Genomic DNA, 26927 nt, shown 5'->3' with positions numbered 1-26927 from the left:
CTATTACCTCCTCCGAGAGGGGCCTAAACTCGTTAAGCGCCGAGTGTTGCACCTGCGCTGTAGTTAGGTGTTGGAAATATGCCCTGGAGGCAATAATAAAATGGTTATTATCATATTTCCCATTCATGATAATGATTATTATTCATACTATAACTGTATTGACCGGAAACTTATATACATGTGTGAATACATAAACAACACCGTGTCCCTAGTAAGCCTCTACTAGACTAGCTCGTTGATCAAAGATGGTTAAGGTTTCCTAAGCATAGACACGAGTTGTCATTTGATAACGGGATCACATCAGTAGGAGAATGATGTGATGGACATACCCAACCGTAAGCTTAGCATCAGATCATTTAGTTATTTGCTACAGCTTTCTTCATGTCAAGTATCAGTTCCTTAGACCATGAGATCATGTCACTTGCGGATATTAGAGGAATGCCTTGTGTGCTATCAAACGTCACTTCGTAATTGGGTGATCATAAAGGTGTTCAAAAGGTATTTCCGAATGTGTTTGTTGGGTTGCATGGATCGAGACTGGGATTGACATCGTGGTTCAACCGATAAAAGATATTCATGGAATATGTGGGAACCAATATGGGCATCCAGGTCCCGCTATTGGTTATTAACCGGAGAGGTGTCTCGGTCATGTCTACATGATTGTCGAACCCGTAGGGTCCGCACGCTTAACGTTCGGTGACGTTAGAGTAGTATTGGGATTCAAAATGGCAACTTTCCCCGTGGGGATTTACCCGCTAAGAAGCGGCGACGGGGGTCAAAATCCCCCCATGGGAATAACGGGGCGGGCACTCGGGAATCTAGCGGGACGGGGATGGGGGGAAAACTGGCTCCATGGAACCTCCATGGATACCCGGGACCCCACCTGTCAGTAAAACATTCCATCGAATATATACACAAGAAACCCTAAACCTGTTTTGCCACTCACCTCTCCACTCTGTTCCTCCCAACTCGCAGCCGCCTCGGCGCCTCCTCTCCCCATTCCCCCAATCTGGCTGCCTCCTCTTCCCATCCCCAGATTGACCACCACCAACGGCGGGCGGCACCGGTCGACGCCTCATCTGGTCATCCCTTCCGGTCTAGTCCCGTCGCCCTCTCCTGCTCCTCGCCTCCTCGCGACCTTGCCTCGTCCTCCTTCACATCAAGGCACCGGCCGACACGTCATCTGGCCGCCCCTTCACATCTGGTCTCATCGCCGTCTCCTGCTCCTCGCCTCCTCACGGCCTCGCCTCCTCAACTCCTCCTTCACGTCAAGGCCGGGCAAGGCGGCTGCAAGTCGAGGATGGTGGCGATGGCGAGCGATGGTCGGGCAAGAAGATAACCGCGGCGGTGATTGTGGCGACAACAAAGACCGGCGACTCGCCTCCTTTTCCTCACCTCAGTTGACCGGCATCACTCCTCTTCCTCACCTCAGGTGACCGGCAGCACAAGCAGGTGACCCGCGGCTTCTGCATCGACCCGAGAGGCCGAGACCATCAGGGTAAGCAGCTGACTAACGGCATCTGCATCGACCCAAGACTAATTAAGTTCTCGTATTTGTTTGTTTCATTTTGTGTTGTTGAATGTGTATGCATCTGTTGAATGTGTAGGATCTTGTAGTTGTTAGTTCTTGTAGTTATGGGCGTGGGCGGTGGTGGGGTCGACCCCTTCCCTCCTCGCGGATCTCCGGCCAGCGCGGGACGGTCGCCGCAGGTGGTGCTAGGCTATGGGGGGGCTAGTAGCGCCGCTGCGGGTGCTCCTGCCGGTGGTGGGTCATCGTCCCGGTGGGGCCTCGGGGTGGCGCAGTGGCTGCCATGGAGGGGCGTGCGTGGGCATGGTTTGGCGCCGGTCGGGCGACGAATCTGGATCCAGGCGATGCGGGTCACGAGCGGCATGGATGGCGGCTGGGGTCTGGCTTCAGGCTCTGGTGGCTGCGGTTGTGTCTTTCCGTCGCAGGCGTGCGGCGGCTCTCCTCGGGCGATAGCGGTTCAGGTGGCGGCACGGTCCCTCGGGCGGCACAGATCCGGGTGATGAGGATGCGATGGGGTAGTCACTTGACGGCGGGCTTGCACGGCCGCCGCCGGCGCCCTCCTGGCCTAGAGGCCCTTTGGGGCCCCATCTGGGTTTGGGCGGGTCTGGCTCAGGGACGCCTGCGATGGCTCCGGCGGACAGAGGTGTGGCTTGTGCAGGGGTTGCGGAGACGGTAGCACGCCCACTGCAACGCAGCGACGGGAGCTTCACGAGCCATTCGAGCTTGGCCGAGCGTATGTGCCTGGTTTGCTCCTCTTGTTGCGTGTCCGCTGATGGCGGTGGAGGTTGTCCCTTCCCGCGTGGCCGCTGACACTGCTACTCCTCGTTCCCGGCTGCTCCCTCTCGGATCCGTCGGTCTCACTTTGGAATCCATGGTGAGACGGCGGTGATGGCTCCAAGATCGTGGTTGCGCATGTTGGTGGGCGGCAAGTGTGGTGGAGCGCGATGAATCGGTCGGGGTGGTGGGTGTGTGGTGGATGGGAGAAATCCCTGTCGGCTTGGTCGGCATCAACGTGGCGATGCCTGTGGGCACCATCGTTCCTTCCTGAAGGGTGTCGAGTATCCCCCTCACCCATGCCCCTCCCCGTGCCGAGGGAAACCCTAGGACTAGTCCGGACAGCAGCATCATCATCGTCGCGTCCCTTCCTGAGGGCATTGCTTGGTATGCGGTGGTTCAAAGTGCTGGGAGTGCGGTGGAAATCTCCGGAGGGCGCTGCGACTGCGGACCATCATCGTTTTCGTCGATCCGACTCTGTTGTCATTAGTTTCTTTTTCCTTCCTTTTTATTCCTTTTGGGCGTGCTTGTGTTGTCTGCCCCAGCAGTGGATTCTCAGATGTATCCGGTGGTTGCTATATCTATATAGCGGGGCGAAAGCCTATTTCCAAGAGTTCTTGTAGTTATTTTCTCATGTAATTGAATCTTGCTGTTGAATGTGTATGGATCTGTTATTTGGTCAGTCATGAGTGGGTTATCTAAAATATATGTCAAATGTTGATCTTTTGCTCCTATTTTACTGTTGTTGTGTTGTTGTTACATTACTTATTTTGCTTAGATAACTTACTAGAATATATACCTAAATCAGTTACACTACTGCCATCTAATTTTACATTGTTTGCAATTTTAGGTGAGAACAATTCATCACTGTCTACTGAGTTTCAAACTTGTCTTGATGAGGAGGACGAACCAGTGGTAACTTGACATTCTCAACTCTCATCTTATGTCTTGATTTCATTTGCAACTTTGTAAGTTATCTTGTACTATTTCCATGATCAGGGTGAGGAACTCTCCACTTGCAATAACTATTAGCCTTGCTACTTGCCTCCATGGAGTCAAGAATGAAGAAAATGAAGGACCAAGAAGCTATTGTGATGGTCTCTTCTTCATTTCATTTATTGTGCCCACCATGCTTGTGTTAGGAATTAGAACTTTGGGCTTGTAGTCGTACTAAGTATTGTTGTTTGTGCCAGCCAATCGTACTTTCAATATGTGGTCAGACTTGAGTTGAGATGATTGAATCTGTCAAGCTTATTGTGGTCAAACTTATTATGGTCAGATTTGGGATGATTAAATCTATGTCAAAATTATTGTGTTTGTGATGCTAATTTACTGTTGTTTTGCTTCTGTAATAGAGGATTGCTGTCAAAATTATTGTAGTTTGTTCTGCCAATGTACTGATGTTTTGCTGATGTAATGTATGATTGAATCTGGCAAAAATTATTGTTTCTTGTGCTCTTGTTTTACTACGGTTTTGCTGTTGTTGGTCTCCATGGAGATCCCCATGGGGATCGAGTACCCACTGTTAGCGGGGATGGGGACTGTCCCCCTCCCCTGCGAAGGTGGAAGGGGCTAGCGGGGACGAGTATTAGCGGGATCGGGGCTAGGACGGTGGCGTGCCCCCCGGTGATCCATGTCCCCGTTGTCATCTTGAATTGGGATATGTACGTTGGTGACAGAATGTTGTTCGGAGTCCGAGATGAGATATCGGATGTCACGAGGAGCTCCGAAATGGTCTGAATGTAAAGATTTATATATAGGAAGTCCTGTTTTGGTCACCGGAAAAGTTTCGGGCATTATCGGTATTGTACCGGGAGTGCCGAAAGGGGTCCGGGGTCCACCGGGGGGTCCACCTACCCCTGAGGCCCACATGGGCTGTAGAGGGGGCGCCCTAGCCTTCTTGGGCCAAGGGCACCAGCCCCAAAAGGCCCATGCGCCAAGGAGAGGTGGAGGAGAAAGAGTCCTAAGGGGGGAAGGCACACCCTTGGTCGCCTCCCCTCCTTGGAGGAGGGGCTAGGGCTGCGATCCATCCCTCCCCCTTGCTTCCTATATATAGTGGGGGAGAGGGAGGGGCTGGACACACCAATTCCCACGCCCCAGCGGCAGCCCTACCTCTCCCATAACTCCGTTTTGCACCTCAGATTGGTTCCGACGGTGTTTGGCGAAGCCCTGCCGGCACTACACCACCACCATCTGCACCACACTGTTGTGCTGGTTGAGATCCCATCTAGTCCTCCACCCTTGCTTGCTGGATCAAGAAGGAGAATACATCAACGAGTCGCACGTGTGCTGAACGTGAAGGTGTCGTCCGTTCGGTACTTCATCGGATTGGATCGTGCAGAGTACGACTACATCAACCGCGTAATATAAGCTTCCTCTTAATGGTCTACGAGGGTATGTGGACACATTCTCCTCTCTCGTTGCTATGTTTCTCATAGATAGATCTTGGGTGATTCATAGGAAATTTTTTGATTTTCATGCAACGTTCCCAATCAGTGGCATCATGAGCCAGGTCTATGCATAGATGTATATGCATGAGTAGAACACAAAGAAGTTGTGGGCGTTGATTTTCATATTGCTTACCTCCGTTGCCTTATTTGGATTCGGCGATATTGTGGGATGAAGCGGCTCGGACCAACCTTACATGTCCTCGCACATGAGACCGGTTCCACCGACTAACATGCAACTTGTATTGCATAAGGTGGCTGGCGGGTGTCTGTCTCTCCTACTTTAGTTGAATCTGATGTGACAAAGGCGGTCCTTGTAGAAGGTTAGAAGGAAACTTGATTATCACTATTGTGGCTTCGTGTAGTAAGAAAGATTCTTGCTAGTTGTCCATAGCAACCACGTAAAATTTGCAACAACAAAGTAGAGGACGTCTAACTTGTTTTTACAGGGTATGTTGTGATGTGGTAGGCCAAAACGTGATGTGATATATGTTCATGTACAAGATGATCATGTTTTGTAATAGGTTCACGACTTGCATGTTGATGAGTACGACAACCGGCAGGAGCCATAGGATTGTCTTTAATTTGTTTGATGACCTACATGTCAACTAATAACATCATGTAATTGCTTTACTTTATCGCTATATGTTAGCAATAGTTGGCGAGACAACCACATGACGACATGAAGATGGAGATCATGGTGTCATGCCGGTGATGATGGAGATCGTGCTGGTGCTTTGGAGATGAAGAAGAAAAGCATGAGATGATGATGGCCATATCATGTCACATATATGTATATATGTTGATTGCATGTGATGTTTATCTTTTTATGCATCTTATTTTGCTTAGAACGACAGTAGCATTATAAGATGAGCCCTTCACTAAATTTCAAGATAAAAGTGTTCTCCCTAAGTATGCATCATTGCTAAAGTTCGTCGTTTCGAAGCACGCGATGATCGAATGTGATAGACTCTACATTTGCATACAACGGGTGCAAACCAGTTTTACACACATGGAATACTTAGGTTAAACTTGACGAGTCTGGCATGTATAGACATGGCCTCAGAATATGGAGGACCAAAAGGTCGAACATGAGCCATATAGTAGATATGATCAATATGGAGATGTTCACCATTGATGACCACCCTATCTCACGTGATGATCAGACATGGGTTGGTTGATTTGGATCATGTAAACACTTAGACAACTTGAGGGATGTTGATTTAAGTGGGAGTTCACTAGTAATTTGATTAACTGAATCAATTATCATGAACATAGTCTAAATTATCTTTGCAAAATTATGTTGTAGATCAATGGCTCGCGTTGTAGCTCGCCTGAATTTTAATGCGTTCCTAGAGAAAGCTAAGTTCAAAGATGATGGAAGCAACTATGCAGACTGGGTCCGTAATTTGAGAATTATCCTCATTGCTTCACAGAAGGCTTATGTCCTCAAAGCACCGCTAGGTGTGCCACCCGCTCCGCAAATCTCGACGCTATGAACGTCTGGCAGACTAGAAGTGAGACTACATGATAGTTCAGTGCGCCATACTTTACGGCTTAGAACCGGGGCAAGGTTGATGCGGATCTCTCTCCTAAAGATGGGACAACAGTTCGATGATGATGACGCCTTCTAAAACGTGTGCATGTGGCGTACGCTTTAGGTATGCTGCACCGGTTGTTGGTTCCGATACGTTATACGGATGGATCGGCGACGTTATCATTCTTAGATATGGGGAGTGAGAACACTCCATATTATCAAGTTTGTAGGTGTGAGTGATGGCTTCAAATGACTCGATGTATGTTCTTGTCACACCTTTATGGAATAATTAATAAGGATGGTTGTATGCATCGACTGATGCAGAGGTTGGGGGTTAAACCTCCTTTTCTAAAAAAAGCAACGTCAAACAAAACCGAAGCTATGCATTGGTGAAGTAAAATGAAAGAAAAAACATTTAGCAATGATCAACAATCTACAACAACAATCATATCCGCATCAACCATCTTATGACATCATTAGAACAATAAGAATGATTCTGCAGTAGCAACGCCTTCGGCAAGGAATGATGTTCAAGCACCACTGTCACCGGATCCAACCACTAAAGGCACAGTCATGGGGTTTCACACTAAAAAACAAGTTCGAGCAAATCCAAACAATAGCTTCAACAAACTAATGACACAAGAAAGTTAAGACCATGCTTGCACAAGAAGACAGCCAAGCCGCGATAAGTCATTGTGTATTCGCACTTAGTTCCTTCAAGATGAGCCCTGTAGCATAGACTACCACGATACAGTTATTATCAAACAGTGTAGCTGTAGTCTTGAAAGTGCTAGTATAGACTAGAGGGGGGGTGAATAGGCAATTTTTATGAAAGTCTTCAAAACATGATAGTTTCAAAGACAAATAGTAGAAATGACCTAATTGATATGCAGCGGAAGATAAACTACAATAAGCAAACCATAGTCAAGTATGCAATGATGTGAAAGTACATGACTAATAGCAGCTAAGTAGTAAGGATCAGGATGGAAGATAGTATGAAGCCAATCAACAGTAGTAGTCAAGCAATGAAGTCAAACAGATACACAGATAGACAATGACTTCACGAAGACAAACTTAAGTAAAGGAAGGAAGAGGATAGAACCAGTCACTTGTTGAAGACACAGGATTTGTTGGACTAGTTCCAGTTGCTGTGACAACTGTACGTCTGGTTAGGGAGGCTGAGATTCAACTCAGAAGGCCGCGTCTTCACCTTATTCCCCTTGAGCTAAGGACACACAGTCCTCGCCCAATCACTCTGGTAAGTCTTCAAGGTAGACTTCCAAACCTTCACAGACTTCGTTCACCAGCAATCCACAATGACTCTTGGATGCTCAGAACGCGATGCCTAACCGGCTGGAGGATACACAGTCCTCAAGTGTAATAAGTCTTCAGGTCACACAGACAGAAAGACTTCAGTGATGCCTAACACTCTTTGGCTCTGGGTGTTTGGGCTTGGTCCTCACAAGGATTTCTCTCTCTTAAAGGCTTCGAGGTGGGTTGCTCTCAAACGACAAAAGCCGTGCACTAACTCTGAGCAGCCACCAATTTATGGTATAGGGGGTGGGCTATTTATAGCCACTAGGCAACCCGACCTGATATGTCTGAAATGACCCTGGGTCACTAAGGAACTGACACGTGTTCCAACGGTCAGATTTCAAACACACACGGCAACTTTACTTGGGCTACAAGCAAAGCTGACTCATCCAGCTCTGGATAAGATTTGCTCTCATTGTCTTCGCTCGAAGACATAGATTTGGGTTGAGCATCACTTCAGTCATTCTGACTTAGTTCACTGTGACCCCACTTAACAGTACGGTGGTTCCTATGACTCAACAAAGAAGAAAAGGAAACAACGAAACCACACAGTCTTCGCGCTCCATAGTCTTCACGCAATGTCTTCTCATGTCATAGTCTTCAATATGAATATCTTCTCATACCACCATTGTCTTCAATGTCTTCATACATTTTTAGGGGTCATCTCCGGTAGGTAAACCGAATCAATGAGGGACACTACCTGCGTTATCATGCAATTCTCACAAACGCATTAGTCCCTCAACCAACTTTGTCGTCAATACTCCAAAACCAACTAGGGGTGGCACTAGATGCACTTACAATCTCCCCCTTTTTGGTGATTGATGACAAACTGGTTGAAGTTTTCAACGGGGATAAAGTATGTGAAATTGTAAAGGATAGGGTATTGTCTTCATAAGTAGCAAGGGCTCCCCCTGAAGATGTGCATATAAGTAATTTTCTTTTGGAATGCAAATGCACATGGCAGGTTGTGCTTGTGGAGATCCTCTTCAGCTTATGAAGATAATTCATCATGCATGAAATGATATAGCAAGTAGAATGACATGCATAATGAAAAATGGACGTCTGCAGAATGATCTAAGTGCGGAAGTTATCATCGCACATGCGGAATTTATCATCGCATCACAGTAAAGCAAATAAGTAGCAGACGACCATCGAGTTTAGGTGTTACAACTCAAAGAACCAAATGTTTCAAAAGCAAGAGTTGTAAGCACGAGGAAAAATATAATGCAACCGCCCATATGAACCCGCTTGAAGACTATCAACTCATATGCTTCTCCCCCTTTTGTCAGTGATGACCAAAAAGGTTTGAAGACATAGAGCATCTACTCGTTCTCGTGAGTAGGTGAAGCAGCAGGGTTGTCGTTCTTGCTTGGCGGTGCAGACGTACTCGGTGTAGTGTTGATGCATGCAGAAGTAGGAGGCGGTGAAGTAGCATCATCTTCATCATCGATCACTATGGCATTCACAGTTGCCGCGGAGGAAGAATAGTCAGAGTCTTCACGGGATGGAGTTCGACGTAGGACAACAGTCCGTGGAGGAGTGGAGTCAAACTTGAATCTTTCAGTGTAGCCATCGTCTTGAAGATCTGCTTCAGCACTAAGCAGAGTCAAACTCTTCCATGATCGCCGACAAGTCTCATGAGCAACAAATGCATTCTTGGTGGCAAGATTTCGAATGCGATTGACGTCCACCAAGAGGCTTTGCATCTGTCTCTTGAGCCAATAGTGATGCTTATCTTGTTTCTGATGAAGTGCCACAAGAAGTTCTCTGTCATTTAGAACACGAGAGCGCTTCATAGGCCTTTGGGCAATGGTGCTTTTAGTGGCTTCAGTTTGCGCACGATGAGGCAGACGAGTATTTCCAGCCATTGGATAGATACGTGTTGCTGCTTATACGCCTTCGATGGGTTGAGTGAAGCTTTGGTGCTCGACATTCTGAAGACAAAGAGGCTTCTTGGCAGGGTCAGAGTATATGGCTTCAACTGACATATCAACCTCTAGCAAAAAGATCAGATGATTGCGAGCAGAGGGCTGATAATTGACAGATGAGTGTCGCTTGATGAGGCGCATGACCCATGGAGCACAGAACTTCAGACCAAAAAGGTCAGATCCAGACGCAGCAAGTTGCCTGATGAAGAATTCTTGGGAATTGAAGCTGATGCCATTGATGATGTAGAAGACCAATGTCTTCATGGCTCCTTCAAGCTTTGCAGCTGATGAATGTCCTTGGATAGGCCATAGAGTTCGTCTGATGATATGATATATGGTGCGAGGCAGGTACTCAAGGTCATCAACAAAGAACTCCGTTGGATATTCAGCGTCAGATGGCAAAGGCTTCATCATGCTCAACATCTGGCTCATATTGGGTTCAGGCTTATGGAAGATGCTCTCCAGTGCATTTCGATGTAGTTGACAGTCAGGTTCATAGAGCTCTCCGGGAGTGGGTAGGCCAGTAAGCTCAATGATGTCAAGAGCTTTGGCTTCATGATGAACATTTCCAGTCATCCACTCGAGAACCCATGTCTTGATGTCTCTGTTGTAGCCGCGAATGTGGAGGATAGCATAGAATTGAAGCAAAAGTTCTTCATTCCAGTGTTCTTTGTCTGTCACAAAGCTGAGCAGACCGGCATCACGAAAACAGTCAAGTGCTTCTTCTAAGCACGGCAGTCCAGCAATGGCTTCAGTGTTGAGGCGCATATGAGGGAAAATGCGCCCTTGATCATACAGAACGCAGGAGTAATAGCTTCGCTGCTGATAACTCAAGAACCGATCAGATGATATCCTTGGCTTTGAGTAGGGGTTCTTGGCGCTGTCAAAGAAGGTATTGTGGCTTTTGAAGCCATTTGCATTGAAGGACCCTGTAGAATTAGCAGTGCCTGGGAACCTTGGCAGTCTTGGCTTTGGTTTCTGGACCTGAGGCCTATGCTCAACATGATAATCAAATTGAGGTCCAGAGGCAGTAGGTGGAGGTACCAGAATGGGCCATCGGACAGTGGTTAGCTGACCATGATTGTATGCTTGCTCAATTGTATAGGTCCTTGGTGGCGGAACAGGAGCAGTTGCAGCAGCTGAGGCTTCAGGCTGCACAACAGGTGCTTCGGGAGCAGTTGCCTCATTGTCTTCAGGCACACTGGTTGGTTCAAGCTCCACATTAGCTTCGGCCATGACTACGTCATTGGCTTCACTTGCATTGGTGGTGGCAGCTTCAGGATTTTCAACCTCCACTTGACGAGCTGGAGGGTCGGGCACTGGTGCGTTCACATCAGGAACAGCTTCTTCAATAACTGGGGGAGTAGGGATACGTACGTCTTCTTGTCTTTCATCGGCTGATGCAGCCGGAATGTCTTCAGCAGCTTGGGCTTCAGACATGGAGACATTCACAGTTGGAGTGGCTTCAGGAAACACTTGACGTGCAACAGGTTGATGATGCACTTCTCCTTCTGGAACGCTCGAGAGAGGGACTTCAGGCTTTTGTCCTTTGCGAAGCCTGCGAAATGCTGGCAACGCCTTTGGAGATGGAGTTGGCTGGGCCTCATAGTCTTCTTCTTCTTCTTGCACGGTTGGTGTAGCTTGTTGTTGTTGTTGGGGAGTACTTGGGGAGTCTTGTTGCTGTGGGTGATCAGCCCACGATGCATCCTGAGCAATTGGCGTCAGAGGACGACCAATGTTGATGAGTTCGCTGTTCGTGAGAACAGGCGATGATACCACGTTGTGTTCGATCTGAGGAAGAACTTCATCATCTTCAACATTGTCATCTTGACCAATGTCTTCAGCAGCGATGGGTTCAGCTGCTGGTATATCTTCAGCTTCATGAGCCTCTGTGGGAGCAGGCTCATGAACTATCATCCGTCTTTCTTGATGTTCAGACGCAGGGCGAACCACTGAGATAGGTTCAACAACCAAGGGCTCTGTGGGAGCAGCCCTATTCTTCTTGGTTTTGCGCTTCTTCTTGGAGGGAGCGGCATCAGAGGCTTCAGTATTCCTCCTCTTTCTAGCTTCAGCCTCGGCAGCCCTCGTCTTCTTCTGTTCTGAAGCGGTTGACAGGACCTTTGGCTTCGAGCCAGTCATGCTGCTTGGGAAGATAATGCGAGGTGCTTCTTGACTTGAAGGCGCAGGTTGGGCAGTAGAGAGCTTCTTCTTTGCAGCCATCCTGGGGTCAATGCCAGGACGACCAAGAGACTTGCGCTTCTCGGCCTCATTGTAGGCAAGCACACATTTGTCAGCCAAACTCTTCATGCGCTCGCGAGAGCCTTGGGCTTCTTGGCGCTTCTTGAGAAAGGCTTCTTTAAGCTCATGTAGCATGACCTTAAAGTTTCTGACATCTTGTACGCTGAGCTTCGCCACATGCTTCTTGAACTGAGCCTTCTCATAATCAATTTTGTTCTTCAGCTCAATGATGCGCTAAGCGAGAGCTAGTTCAGAAGCAATGGCGTCATTGAAGGAGACGCTGAGGCCAATGGGAAGCTGCAGATCTTCAAAGCTGAGATTTGGTGTGTCAAACCACTCATCAATGAAGTTATGGATGATTGCCACATCGAAGAGAGGTAGGTTGTTGAAGAGCTCTGCTTCTTCCTTGCTCTTGATCAGTTGCTCAAGGGCATCATCTGCAAGATCTTCATCGCTGGACAGATCAATGGGTTCTTCACGCAGATTGCAGCAGGAGTCAAGGTTTGATCAGTATGCCTGACAATTTGCTTTTTCTTCTTCGTCTTCTTGGAGATTCGGGATTGATCTTCAGACTGCACACTGTCTTCAGGAGGAGCAGTGGCCAGAGGCTTCGCACGTGAAGCTTTTGGAGCAGCTGGTCTAGAAGCCTTTGGCTTCTTTTGCTTCTGCGGCTTTGTAGGAGGAGTTGGGGCTTCATCAGTATCAGCATCATTATCAGAATGATCTACCCTGGCACCTTGGACCAAGATGTAGGTGATGAGGCCATTGAGGTTGGAGAAGGGGCCGATGACATTAGGTTCTGCATCAGGTGAGCCGTCGGCACGGGGAGCAGAGGGACCAGGGTTGAAGTCTAATCCCAATGACTTCTTGTTTTCCTTGGCCGAAGCCTTGGCGTGCTGAAAGTTGCAGGATCGGCGTTCTCAGGCTGAGGTCCACGGATCATACAAGGATAGGAACCTTGTGCAATAGCTTCAGCTCTGTTCTTGGGTTGAAGGCCTCGATAGAGAATATCGCCCCAAGGACTCTTGATAGCATTCTTCTCTGCATATTCCTTGGTCACGAACTTGTACTTGAACCATTCTTCAGCCCAATAGCGTCGAATCCATTGGATTCATGTCTTGTGCTGATGATAATTCTCTTCGGGATCTGTCTTGTAGAGCTCTGCTAGGTCATCAGGCAGATCTTTGGATGTTCCCTCTCGGCGCTGTCTGCCATCCTTCCTTACTGATTTCTCTGCAGCCATGAACTTCAAACTGAATGGCTTCAATACGTTCAAAGGCTTCAGAGACTTACACTTGCTGGTCAAGCAGGAACTGGCTTCAGGAGAGTTAATGTGATGCTGTAAGTATTCTGCAAACGAATGCAGACTATGAGAACCAAGGGATTCTCCCACGGACATGTACCTGTGACAGCATTAGAGATGCGAGGGAAGGGGAAGAGGTCATATGCATTCTCAGAAGATTTTGAAGATAAATCAGTTTGAAGACATTGACCTCATGATGCGAAGACATTCACTTATATGGGGTGAGTTGGTTCCAGATTTGTACGAATCCGTGAATAAGTACAAGTGAGGAATCAAACTAGATATGAAATCTAAGTGAATAGACTAGGCAGTATGAGATGCAGACAGAATAGATCTAACATTGTGTAGGCACAAACCACTTTCGGTAAATAGGATGAATCTTGAAGATCAAAAAGGTGGTAAAAATAGAGTTATAATTACCGCACGAAGAAATGCTAGATGGGATGAATAGGAGACCGAACAGTTTAGTCCATCGTGCCCTAACTTGGCGACGGAGGACACCTACGGCGACGGCGGAGAGGACGATGTCCGCGGCCGGCGTGAGGACGGCGTCGGAGAAGTCGCGGCAGCTAAGCGCTTCGTCGCCGGCGTCGTCGAGAGCTAGCGGTGGCGCTAGGGTTTTGACGAGGTGGAGAGGTGGAAGAAGGATTTCTTTACCGCAGGGGACAAGTATTTATAAGTAGGTGTGCGGCACAGCGCAATTACGCTGGTGCCCTTGGCGGTTCACATCTGAGGGGCACGTGGCAAGCATGCAACATACTCAAAGTTGTCCCACGTTCCCACGCCCGCCAGGCATGTCGGATGGTTGTTCCGGCTTCTCCGGATTTCAACAATAAATATGAGTTATTTAAAACAGACTTAATGTTTGTCTCTATGCCTTCTGCTGACTAGGACATAGAGAAGACATTCGACAGTTTCAATAGAATGCATATGATTTGGACAGATAGAGTTTGAGATTGAAAGCATAGAGAGGTTAGGGTCCGATCACATTCACTTAGTTCAAAAGATTCAACTTGAAGACATAGCTATAAGTGAATGTTGTAGAGGACAGAACACTTGTGTATATATATATATATATCAGAAAGCAATCAAATCATCATAGTGAAGAAAATCATGAAGATAAATTGAAACTGAAGACAAACCAAATGCGAAGTCATTGCAAAAATAACGCCATGAGTGAAACACTTCAAACTGAGAAATTTGGTGGTGGCGTTACCCACCGTATAGGAAGTATTAGACCCATACACGGTGCACAATTATCGTGGCGCTCCGAAGTCAAATTCCATGTTAATGTATTCACACTCAGAGTGTAAGTCTTCATTGATTGAAGATATACATTACTTTGTGTGTTACACGTCTAAGTCATCAACATGCATAAGTGTTAGGATGTGTGCCTGATCAAAGGACATTAGAGGATTCCAAGATATTTAGCTCACACCGTAACTTGCAAAACCATTTCTCATCCAAGGGCTTTGTGAAGATATCTGCTAGTTGCTCTTCAGTGTTGACATGAATGATGTCAATATCTTTCTTCATGACATGATCTCTGAGAAAGTGATGACGAATTTCAATGTGCTTTGTCTTCGAGTGCTGGACTGGATTGTTGGCTATCTTGATGACACTTTCGTTGTCGCGGAAGAGAGGTACTTGTTTCATATTGATGCCATAGTCCTTGAGAGTTTGCTTCATCCATAGAAGCTGAGCACAACAAGATCCAGCAGCAATGTATTCAGATTCAGCAGTTGAGAGTGATACACAGTTCTGCTTCTTTGAAGACCAACAGACAAGTGATCGACCCAAAAAATGACATGTGCCTGATGTAGACTTGCGATCCACCTTGTCACCAGCATAATCAGCATCCGAGAATCCAACCAAATCAAATTTTGAGCCCTTGGGATACCATAATCCGAGTGTTGGGGTGTAAGCCAAATATCGAAGAATTCGCTTCACAGCTAAGTGATGCGATTCCTTTGGTGCCGCTTGGAATCGAGCACACATGCAAACACTAAGCATAATATCTGGCCTAGATGCACATAGATAAAGTAAAGAACCAATCATGGAGCGGTATACCTTTTGATCGAACTCTTTACCATTGTCGTCGAGACCAAGATGGTGTTTGGCTAGCATTGGCGTCGTGTAACCTTTGCAGTCTTCCATTCCAAACTTCTTCAGACAGTCTTTGAGGTATTTTTCTTGAGATATGAAGATGTCATTCCTTTGCTGACGAATTTGAAGACCAAGCAAGAACTTCAGCTCACCCATCATGGACATCTGATATTGCTCTTGCATCATGTACCCAAACTCATCACTATACTTCTGGTTGGTGCAGCCGAAGATTGTGTCATCCACATATATTTGGCACACAAACAGTTCACCATCATATGTCTTCGTGAAGAGTGTGGGATCGAGGGATCCAGGTTTGAAGCCTTTGCTCTTCAGGAAGTCTTTGATCGTATCATACCATGCGCGAGGAGCTTGTTTGAGGCCATACAGTGCTTTGTTTAGCTTGTACACCATATCAGGATGTTTTGGATATTCAAAGCCAGGTGGTTGAGCTACATATACTTCTTCTTCAATCTTGCCATTGAGAAATGCACTCTTCACATCCATTTGATATAGCAAGATGTTGTGATGATTAGCGTAGGCTAGCAGTATGCGAATAGCTTCAAGCCTAGCCACAGGAGCAAATGTTTCATCAAAGTCAATTCCTTCTACTTGAGTATATCCTTGAGCCACAAGACGTGCTTTGTTTCTGACGACTTGACCATGCTCATCTTGCTTGTTTCGATATATTCATTTTGTTCCAATAATGTTATGCTTGTGAGGGTCAGGTCGCTTGACAAGTTCCCAAATATTGTTTAGCTTGAACTGTTGAAGTTCTTCTTGCATAGCTTGAATCCATTTAGGTTCCATAAAAGCTTCAGCAACTTTCTTGGGTTCTGATATTGACACAAATGAAAAGTGCCCACAGAAGTTCGCTAACTGTGTTGCTCTTGAGCGAGTCAGTGGAACAGGTGCATTGATGCTGTCAATTATCTTCTCACTTTGTACTTCATTTGCAACACGAGGATGAACAGGACAAAGACTTTGCTCTTGCTGATCATTGTCATCATTGGAAGGATTATCTTCTGTCTGAGCATTGTCTTTAGGTTGGTTAGGTGCAGAAATGATAAGTTCCTCTTCAGGTTGTGCTTCAGAAAGCATGATTTCACCAGTTCTCATCAACTTGATAGATTTGCTGGGCGGAGCTTCATCTAGTGTACTTGGCAGGAGTTCTCTTTGTGAACCATTGGTTTCATCAAATCTCACATCGACAGTTTCAACGATCTTGTAGAGATAGAGGTTGAAGACTCTGTAGGAGTGCGAGTCCTTTCCATAGCCAAGCATGAAGCCTTCATGAGCTTTAGGTGCGAATTTCAACTTGTGATGGGGATCCTTGATCCAGCACCTAGCTCCAAATACCCTGAAGTAACTGACATTTGGCTTCTTGCCAGTAAGGAGCTCATAGGATGTTTTGTTCAGAAGCTTATGGATGTAAACACGGTTGATGATGTGACATGCTGTATCAATAGCTTCAGGCCAGAACTTTCTTGGTGTCTTGTATTCATCGAGCATTGTTCGAGCCATCTCAATGAGGGTTCTGTTCTTGCGTTCAACGATGCCATTTTGCTGAGGTGTGTATGGAGCAGAGAACTCATGAGTGATCCCCATTGTATCCAGATAAAGATCAAGTCTGGTGTTCTTGAATTCAGTGCCATTATCACTTCTGATATGCTTGATCTTCACACCATCATTGTTCATTGCTCGATTGGCGAAGCGTCTGAAGACATCTTGCACTTCAGTCTTGTAGAGAATTATATGCACCCATGTGTATCTTGAGTAGTCATCAACAATGACGAAGCCATAGAGACAAGCAGTTGTTGTGAGGGTGGAGTAGTGAGTAGGTCCAAATAAGTCCATGTGTAACAGCTCGAAGGGTTGAGATGTTGTCATGATTGTCTTCGAGGGGTGCTTTGCCCTTGTCATCTTTCCAGCTTCACAGGCACCACACAAATGATCCTTCTTGAACTTGACATCTTCGATGCCTATGACATGCTTCTTCTTGACGAGTGAGTGTAAGTTCCTCATGCCAGCATGCCCCAGCCTTCGATGCCAGAGCCAGCATTCTGAAGTTTTTGTGAGAAGACATACGGCAAGCTGTGGACCTTGCTTTTACCAGTGTCAGCAAATGTGATGTGACTCTTGTCGGATGGACGTAAGGTTGAGTCCATGATAAGACTTCGATCACCAGTCATATGATTTGTGCATCCGCTGTCCATAATCCATTCTGAAGCTTTTGGTGATGTACCCTACAGTGCAGTTAGGAGGATAGGCTTCACAAGAGTGTTGTGAAGCATAAGCATTTGACACATATAGGGATTGTCACAGCTTAGATCAAGGTTAGGACACATAGTATGACTGGTAAGCGATTCATATGTGACGTATATAGTAAGACATTTTATCATGCGTCCTTAATGTGTTTTAGGTCCCCAGCAATAGTATCGGACGCCTTTGTTTGCAGGATGGAGACCTTTCTCTGCAAAAGAAAGTTAATTCTTCTTCGCCACCCACATCTTCAGGGGTGGCTTAGAAGCAATGAGTCTAAGTGCAGCATCTGAGAATTTTGGCTTTGGAGCCCTAGCAAATAGCCTTGCAGGAGATGAATGATACTCATATGAATAAGCAGAAAAGTTCTTAGTTCTATGAACATAGCGGTTCGAAGACACACGCTCATATTCATAAGTCTGAGCATGATTTCCCTGCAAAACATTGGTGTTAGGGTGACTCAAGTGAGTCCTGTATTTGTATGAAGCCTTTGGGCCATATGAAGCTATAGGTCTGGGGTTTGTCTTCTTCCTTGGTGGTGTCATGACGACATTCACAGGAAGATTCTCAATGTACTGCTTAGGTACCCAGATCTTCTTCATAGGTGGTCCATTCCTGCAGTTAGTACCAATATACCTGGCAAACACTTCACCATTCTGATTCTTGAACAGCTTATAGTTTGCATCAAAGGATTCATCAATGATAATAGGATTAGCACAGGTAAAGCCAGATAAAGTGGAGGGATCTACTGAAGGTTCCTTTGCAGCAACCCATGTGGTTTTGGGGTACTGCTTAGGCTTCCAGTATGAGCCATCAACATTCATTTTCCTCTCGAACCCAACACCCTCTTTCCTAGGGTTTCGGTTCAGAATCTGCTTTTTGAGGACATCGCAAAGTGTCTGATGCCCTTTCAGACTCTTATACATCCTTGTTTCAAGCAATGTCTTCAACATAGCATTTTCATCAGCAATAGTAGTGGTATCCTCTGCAGAGGGGTTAGTAACCACATTAGTAGGTGAAGACAATGAAACAGTAGCAGCAGTGGAACATTCGGCAACAGATGTAGCGTTATCACGCTCAATGCATTTTAGACATGGTGGTTCAAATCCATCCTGAGCGGGACTGATCTGTTGAGCGCGAAGTGACTCATTCCCTTCTTGAAGATCTTCATGAACCGCTCTCAATTTCTCAAGCTCTTGCTTCCTTTGAAGATAATCATAGGAGAGCTTTTCATAAGTGGTTGAGAGCGTTTCATGACAACTTTCAAGTTCTTGGTACTTAGCATGAAGATTTTTTATGTCTTCACCTAAGGACTGTGAACGTGTCATTTCCGCGTCCAACAGGTCATCGCTTTTGTCTAACAGTTTTTGAGTATGTTCCATAGCCTTTTGTTGTTCAGTTGCAATTTTAGCAAGTGTTTTGTAGCTAGGTTTGGATTCACAATCAGAGTCATCTTCACTTGATGTTTGAAAGTAAGCATCACGTGATTTTACCTTGGCACCACGTGCCATGAAGCAGTAGGTGGGAGTAGGACCATCTTCATCATCAGCTTCAGTGTTGGTGTGGAAGTCATTGTCTTCAGTGTTGAAGATGGACTTGGCAACATAGGTTGTGGCTAGAGCCAGACTTGCAACGCCAGGGTCAGACTCCTCTCCAGACTCCACCTCCACCTCCTCAGAAGTAGACTCCTCTTCAGAATCCATTTCCTTGCCAACAAAAGCACGAGCCTTGCCTGATGAGCTCTTCTTATGAGATGAAGACCTTGATGAGGACTTGGAAGAAGACTTTGAAGATTTCTTCTTCTTCTTGTCATCAGAATCATATTCCTTGCTCTTCTTCTTCTTCTTCTTCTTCTTCTTCTTCTTCTTCTCATTGTCCCACTGTGGACACTCAGATATGTAGTGACCAGGTTTCTTGCACTTGTGGCAGGTTCTCTTCTTGTGGTCATGAGTGGAAGCTTCATCATTTCTTGAGCTGGATCGTGAAGACTTTCTGAATCCTTTCTTCTTGGTGAACTTCTGGAACTTTTTCACAAGCATAGCAAGTTCCTTTCCAATGTCTTCAGGATCATCAGAACTGCAGTCAGATTCTTCTTCAGATGAGGAAATAACTTTTGCCTTCAAAGCGCGAGTTCGGCCATAGTTTGGACCATAGATATCTCTTTTCTCAAAAAGCTGGAACTCATGTGTGTTGAGCCTCTCAAGTATATCAGACGGATCGAGTGTCTTGAAGTCAGGACATTCTTGTATCATGAGGGCAAGGGTGTCAAAGGAGCTGTCGAGTGATCTCAGTAGTGTCTTGACGATTTCATGCTTGGTAATCTCAGTTGCGCCAAGAGCTTGAAGTTCATTTGTGATGTCAGTGAGGTGATCGAACATGAGCTGGACATTTTCATTGTCGTTTCTCTTGAAACGGTTGAAGAGGTTGCGAAGAACACTGATTCTTTGATCTCTCTGGGTTGATACGCCTTCGTTGACCTTGGATAGCCAGTCCCAGACTAGCTTTGATGTTTCTAGAGCACTCACACGGCCATACTGTCCTTTGGTCAGATGACCACAGATGATGTTCTTTGCAGTAGAGTCCAGTTGAATGAACTTCTTGACATCAGTAGGGGTGACACCTTCACCAGTTTTCGGAACGCTGTTCTAGACGACATACCAGAGGTCGACATCAATGGCTTCAAGATGCATACGCATCTTATTCTTCCAGTAGGGATATTCAGTTCCATCGAACACGGGGCAAGCAGCGGAGACATTGATTGTCCCTGCAGTCGACATAGCTAAAACTCTAGGTGGTTAAACCGAATCACACAGAACAAGGGAGTACCTTGCTCTGATACCAATTGAAAGTGCTAGTATCGACTAGAGGGGGGGTGAATAGGCGATTTTTATGAAAGTCTTCAAAACATGATAGTTTCGAAGACAAACAGTAGAAATGACCTAATTGATATGCAGCAGAAGATAAACTACAATAAGCAAACCATAGTCAAGTATGCAATGATGTAAAAGTACAGGACTAATAGCAGCTAAGTAGTAAGGATCAGGATGGAAGATAGTATGAAGCCAATCAACAGTAGTAGTCAAGCAATGAAGTCAAACAGATACACAGATAGGCAATGACTTCACGAAGACAAACTTAAGTAAAGGAAGGAAGAGGATAGAACCAGTCACTTGTTGAAGACACATGATTTGTTGGACCAGTTCCAGTTGCTGTGACAACTGTACGTCTGGTTAGGGAGGCTGAGATTCAACTCAGAAGACCGCGTCTTTACCTTATTCCCCTTGAGCTAAGGACACACAGTCCTCACCCAATCACTCTGGTAAGTCTTCAAGGTAGACTTCCAAACCTTCATAGACTTCGTTCACCGACAATCCACAATGACTCTTGGATGCTCAGAACGCGATGCCTAACCGGCTGGAGGATACACAGTCCTCAAGTGTAATAAGTCTTCAGGTCACACAGACAGAAAGACTTCAGTGATGCCTAACACTCTTTGGCTCTGGGTGTTTGGGCTTGGTCCTCGCAAGGATTTCTCTCTCTTAAAGGCTTCGAGGTGGGTTGCTCTCAAACGACAAAAGCCGTGCACTAACTCTGAGCAGCCACCAATTTATGGTATAGGGGGTGGGCTATTTATAGCCACTAGGCAACCCGATCTGATATGTCCGAAATGACCCTGGGTCACTAAGGAACTGACACGTGTTTCAACGGTTAGATTTCAAACACACACAGCAACTTTACTTGGGCTACAAGCAAAGCTGACTCATTCAGCTCTGGATAAGATTTGCTCTCATTGTCTTCGCTCGAAGACATAGGATTTGGGTTGAGCATCACTTCAGTCATTCTGACTTAGTTCACTGGGACCCCACTTAACAGTACGGTGGTTCCTATGACTCAACAAAGAAGAAAAAGAAACAACGAAACCACACAGTCTTCACGCTCCATAGTCTTCACGCAATGTCTTCTCATGTCATAGTCTTCAATATGAATATCTTCTCATACCACCATTGTCTTCAATGTCTTCATACATTTTTAGGGGTCATCTCCGGTAGGTAAACCGAATCAATGAGGGACACTACCTGTGTTATCCCGCAATTCTCACAAACGCATTAGTCCCTCAACCAACTTTGTCGTCAATACTCCAAAACCAACTAGGGGTGGCACTAGATGCACTTACAAGTCTATAGAGATACCAAGCTCCCCTGATTTTAAGCGTTCTGGTGCTTCAAAGGTTGTGGGGTCGCTTAGGGCCCGTCTGTATGTTTGTATGCTATTTAGTTTTATTTTTTCCTTCTCCTTTTATTTTCTTTCATTTTTCATTCATGAGTGCTTATTAAAATTTGTGAACATGAAAACACAAAATAATTTCTATATATTCACATTTTTAGATTTATTAATATTAGTTACATTCGCGATTTTTTTTAAAGGTTCATGATCATTTTTAAAGTTTGTGAACATATTTAAAATTTGAAAACTTATTTAATGTGTGAGCATTTTTTGAAATCCATGAATTTATTTTAAATTTGTGAATGTTTTCTAAATTTTTGGTTATATAAATTTGAAATTTATTTTAAAATCCTTGAACACTTTTTATTCTAACTAACTTTTTTTAAAATAAAAATCTAGCGAGAGGAGCAGCGAGCCAAGCTGAGCGAGCAAAAGCTTCATGTGCCGGCTCATATGAGTGTTATAGGAGCAATTCCACTGTTGCATCGTGAAATAGGAGCTCCCAAGAGGCTGAAACAATCACCCTAGGCTGATACCAAAATCGAAGCGTGTAAAGATACCATAACCACGCAACAAACAACTCCATTCTTCTCTTGAAACAAATACGGTTTCCAAAAACACCGTCATAACATAGTCAAGTCACAAGTCAACTGAAATAAAATTCAAGCAAAACAACTAATCTACTAGATATAAAAGAATAAATCCCACGAGTGAAGAACAGCGTATTACAGCCGTCGTGTTGATTCCTTGGTGGCGGTGCGTGGCGTGCACCGCCACGCGAATCCGCACAAGCATCACATGCTGTTTCGATCCTTCGTGGCGCTCGCTGCATTTGGTCAAGCACAAGGCACATCTCGTCCAGCTGGATCGGGCCCTGCATCGTACGCGCAGCACCATTACAGCCATGTGTGTTGTGTCCGCCAATCCGCATCCTTTCTTCCTTCCTCGTGATGCACGCACGCACGCACGCACGCACGCACGCACACGGTAAGTTTAATAATCCTCTGTGGAGAATACACAGGCAGCTGTAGACGGGAGTGATGATCCGATCGACACGGAATCTGTTTCATGGAGAGGGGCTCCCGGCGCGTCGGCGTCAGTCTCGGACGACGACGTACGCGGCTGTCGCCCGATCGGCTGCGACCGAAAACGACGGCGGCGATCCGATATGCAATGCACCGGCAGCGGGCGGGAGATCCAAAACCATCATTCCGCGATCCCATTGTCAGCCATGCGCCGCCCGCCGGCTACTGTAGATAACTGAAGCCCGATCAGCGGGCGCTAGATCCCAAGGTATGGCCCTGCTTCCTCCATCTGGTGCTGCTCATCGACACTACTACCTCCGTTTCAGTTTACAAGTCCTACGCGTATACCTAGGTTGCCAATTTTATCACCCTAATATAAATTATATAACACAAAAATTATACCTTTTGAAAGTATAAACTCTGAACTTTATGTTGGTATATTTTTTGTAGTATATGACTTGTATTAGGTAGGTCAAATTGATGACCTAGGGGTACGCGCACGCCCTGTAAACTGAGAGAGAGGTAGTACTACTAATACAGTAGTAGTATATGACTAGTGGTAGTGGAACGATCGAACCCACGCGCTCCATCATGACACCGGCGATTGATTGATCGATCCATTTGCTTGCATGCATATGCATGGCGGAGCAATCAACTCAAATTCAGACCACAAGTTCAAGGAAATTAAGTTACACAGTGAACTTTTTGCCGATCAGTTCGTCCGTTAAACTGAACTGAAATGGGGAAGCCAGAGAAAGAACCGACCGATCGACGAGAAAGAAAAGAAGAAGCGGATAGATCGATGTGCGTAGTAGTAACAATGATTACGAGCCGCAATGATTGAGTCCGAATTTAGTTGGTTAGGTCGGGCGTCGCCGTCGGACCCGATCCCGGGGCCCCTCCCTGACGAGGCTTCGTTGCCCGATGCGAAGTAAGACAATCCGGTGGAATCCTGTGATGCCACAGCTAACTCCCATTCGGGAGATGGATCGAAAGTGCTGCGAGATATTAGCACTTTGTGCCGTCCGAGATCTGGTCCATCCATGCCATCCGTGCGTAGTAAAAGAGGGTTGAAACGATGGCTTTGCATTGCTGGCCTGTTTTATGTACTGGGAGTGCCAACTAGCATTGGTTTCTTGCGATGCCATGGGCCAGACAAAGCGTGGTTGTGGCTGTGGCGGCCATGGCCAGCTACGCATGTCCATGCCGATGCCGGCCGTCTTATCCATGGGAGATGGGATTGCAGGGGGGACGTCGTCCCGGTTCCTCGGGAGAAAACAGGAGCCAGAAATGGTGGATGAGTCCATATAGCACCGGTGACTGGTGGAGCTGCTGGTTTCGCGGGTTGTGTTCGATTCGGATGAGGCGCTAGAAGCTAGAACAGCTACTCAAATTCGCAGCCGCAGTTGAGAGATTATCCATTCCATGCGGTTCGACTTTTCCAAGAATCATGATGATCGCCTCGTGACCGATAGCTGACATGTCCCCCCGCCTCTGCCGCATCTGGAGAATGGAGATCTTCTCCCCTTGTGTTATTGGCGCAAGCCATGATTACCCGCCATTCATTACGATTTGTGATCTTCTGGACGGACGTAAACGTCTTTGTACCAGCCTTGCAGATAGGTCATTTCTGGTCTGGTGGATCCTACCAACATGTGAGATCTCTTAGGTTTAGAGTTGAATCCGGATGCTCTCTTTTGTTACAATAGCGTGAAAAGTTGAACCCTAGTCATGTCATTCTCACCATTGATTTGCCTTTCAGCGGGACCAAACAACCAATATGTCCTCTACGGAACTAACTAATAATCATGCTTACCTATTGCAAAGCTGAATTAAGGACTACGATCGACCAGCCAATCATGTGCTCCAGAGAGAGACCAAACAAAACCAAATCCTTTTATGTCATGGTTATTGATTTAAAGAAGGTTGAAGCAGCCGGGGTCTAAAGCCTTGGACCATACTACTATGCAGATCTTGCTGAGAGAACAGGCGCTGGGCCAAGCAAAGCTGTAGGAAGAATCGGTGGTCGGAGGCCGTTAGACTTGTCTGCCGGCCGGGGAGGCCCAGCAAGCGGTCAGGCGGGCGCGCGGTGTGCACGCCACCAGCAGCAGACGTAGTGGTCCTTGTACGGGTAGTGGTAGTTAAGTTGTAGGGGTACTCATTGCCTTTGGAGTTAGGAGCAGAGGCCAAGCTGAAAGGGGTGCGGAGGCTGAGTTCTTGGTAGGGTGTCTCCTTCCGCTGGCTCCCCCAGAAACAGTCATATGGAGATGGGGCACCGCACCTCTCTCGTGATTCACCTTGGATGGCTAGCTAGCCATGTCCATGGCCAATACCACCCAATAGTGGTGGCTTGATCAGTTGCCCGACATCTAGGCCGTTCGATAAAAACCTGTTGTGTTGGAGAAAATGGATGGGTGTTTCTTTTTTCTTGGTGCCAGGGCGCCTGCAGGTTTTTCCTAAGCATAGGAGTGCTTTTCTTTTTTGCTATCTGCAGTAAGGAAGGGAAAAGCCAGATAGTTTCAGTCACGGCTGCAGGGGAGCGCCGGTTCGGTAACTGCACTTGTACAAGTTCTGACTTTTGACTTCGGTTCACCTACAGGCTATCGCACTTGCTGCTTGGAGTGGCTTGTAGTGGTGGTTAAGCCTAGCTAAGCAGCTAGTGTGGGAATTTCCTATTGGACGCATATTGTGTCAAGCTGTCCAGGTATCGCACAGGGGAAATCAGCGATCATTCGACTGGGCCGGCCCATTTAACCGTTTCAACATCCCCGGTTTTGGGAACTTTCTAGAGGTTTCCAGCCAGGTTTTTTTTCTGGTTTTCAAAACTTCTAGAAGGTTCTGAACCGTTTTTTTCCTTGTTCATTTTTTGTTTCTCTTTTTTTTCCTTTTTTTTCTTTTTTCCTTGTTCTGTTTCCTTTTCTTTGTTTTTACCTGTTATCTTTTTTCTTTTTTTGTTTCTTTGTTTGTTTTTTATTTTGTTCTGATTTTTTCATTAAATGTTCAAAATTTGTTCGCGTTTCTAAAAATTGTTCAGAAGTTTCAAATATTAGTTCTCAAAATTGAAAAAATGTTCGTGTTTTTGCAAAAAAAGTTAAGAAAATGAAAAATAAAAAATGTGCAAAATATTGGGCCATTTCCCATTTATGGCTTGTAGTGGTGTTTTTTTAGGGGTGCTTGTAGTGGTGGTTAAGCCTAGCTAAGCAGCTAGTGTGGGAATTTCCTATTGGACGCATATTGCGTCAATGTGTCGAGGTATCGCACACGGGAATCAGCGATCGTTCCACTGGGCCGGCCCGTTTAACCGTTTCAACATCCCCTGTTTTGGGAACCTTCTATAGGTTTCCAACCGTTTTTTTGGTTTTGGGAAACTTCTAGAAGGTTTTGGACCGGTTTTTTCCTTGTTCATTTTCTTGTTTCTATTTTTTTCTTTTTTTCCCTTTTTTTTTCTTTTTTCCTTGTTCTGTTTCCTTTTCTTTGTTTTTTCCTGTTATATATTTTTTATTTTGTTCTGCTTTTTCCATTAAAATGTTCAAAATTTCTTTGCGTTCCTAAAAACTGTTCAGAAGTTTCAAATATTAGTTCTCAAAATTGAAAAAATGTTCGTGTTTTTGCAAAAAATGTTAAGAAAATGAAAAATAAAAAATGTGCAAAATATTGGAAATTTCTTTGCCTTTCTAACAAGTGCCAAGATTTTTTTCAAATAAAAGATTGCGTTTTTTATAAAAAAAAGTTCGTGTTTCAAAAATTTGTTCAAATTTTTTTAAAAATTCTTCTGGATTTCAAGTTTTTGTTCACGTATTCAAAAAATGTTTTTGCTTTAAAATTTGTTTGGGATTTTCAAAAGTGTTTCTGTTTCAAAATTTGTTCTCAAATTAAAAAAATGTTCGCGCTTTAGAAAAATGTTTGGGAAATTCAAAAAATTTTTGCGATATCATAAATTGTTCCCTTTTGTCAAAACAAAATTGACATTCAAAAATGTAATTAAAATTTGGAAAATGGCAAAGGATTTTTTTCAAACTGTGTTAAGTCTTATAGTTTTGTTAGTTCTCTTAGTTTTTCGCTGTAAATTAGTCCATTGAGCTGTTCCATCGTAGTGGCTAGTAGCGAGCGACCACAAGTAGGCAGTCCGGAGTTCGATTCCCAGCTGTCCTGACCTATCTTTTAGCGATATTTTTTCCACTTGGTTTTTGCGGCGCACTGCAATGGGCCAGCCCAATCGACGCACCGCAAATGACGTGCCTGTG

General features: G+C 45.5%; 1 long non-coding RNA gene across 1 annotated transcript; it reads left to right on the top strand.

Moving 5' to 3' along the window:
* Positions 1-987: 987 nt before the first annotated feature.
* On the top strand, positions 988-3597 carry LOC119336489. Its single transcript, XR_005162559.1, has 3 exons — positions 988-1498; positions 3153-3217; positions 3302-3597. It is a non-coding gene; the product is annotated as an uncharacterized LOC119336489 (long non-coding RNA).
* The last annotated feature ends 23330 nt before the right edge of the window (positions 3598-26927 follow it).

The sequence above is a fragment of the Triticum dicoccoides genome, chromosome 7B (genome assembly GCF_002162155.2).
Source record: "Triticum dicoccoides isolate Atlit2015 ecotype Zavitan chromosome 7B, WEW_v2.0, whole genome shotgun sequence".
NCBI classification, from domain to species: Eukaryota; Viridiplantae; Streptophyta; class Magnoliopsida; order Poales; family Poaceae; genus Triticum; species Triticum dicoccoides.
Note: the sequence above shows the minus strand (reverse complement) of the source record. Positions and strands in the feature narration are given on the sequence as shown.